This window comes from Cebidichthys violaceus, unplaced genomic scaffold (assembly GCF_023349555.1).
Source record: "Cebidichthys violaceus isolate CVI_PGR_0920_01 unplaced genomic scaffold, fCebVio1.0.p SCAF_12, whole genome shotgun sequence".
Classification (NCBI taxonomy): Eukaryota; Metazoa; Chordata; class Actinopteri; order Perciformes; family Stichaeidae; genus Cebidichthys; species Cebidichthys violaceus.
In genome coordinates, this window is record NW_027176285.1 from 13,499,683 (window position 1) to 13,500,488 (window position 806).

The window sequence follows — 806 nt, forward strand, 5'->3', positions numbered from 1 at the left end:
CACAGAGGTTTAATCCTCATCTAATCATATTAAGTTTAAACTGCGTCCGTATGGTGCCTGTTTCCCCAACTGAGCTCCAAGTTTTCTTGCAGGTTTACACGCAGGTTTGGGAATAACTGGTATTACACACTCCCCTAAAGCTTCCTTTCATTTTAATCCAAGATGGCTGGTTGAGAACGTGTCTGTTTCCTGCTCATCCCATCTGTTAAATGTATGAGAATGAAACCGTGTCTGAGCAAGGAAACATTTCCTCCAGGAAATAACAAAATTGGCGTCGCTCTTAATAAACGTCCTTTTGTCACTTTTTTATTAATGCGTCACCAACTGGATAATCTCTGGAACTCTTCAATCAGGGGAATGTGCCACAGACGTATTTGATTAACAGTGCCTTCATGCATAATAATAATAATAATAATAAAATGTGGTTAGATATCCATCACTGTGACAGAGCTGGAGAAAGATTCACACTGTGAGGGATTTGTGCAAAGTATGGAAAATCAGTTGTTCGTAGGGATTTCCTCAAATATGATACATTTGAGTGAAGAGAACGCTGATTGTTCTTTATTTGTGCGGGGAGACGATCGTAAATCATTATTGCAAAGTCATTGAAGGGAAACTGTCTGTCTCCTGTCTACATTCGGACTTGACTTTCCTCTCATTCCCCGGCTTCCCCCTCTAATTTTCCTGCACAACCACGAGCGCCGCTCACTCTGTCATGACTCCCAGTAACACTGGCATCTCATTTAAAAGGCAGCAGCCCAGATTAGTTGCAGCAGAGGGAGGACAGAAGAGCCGGCGGAGGGAGG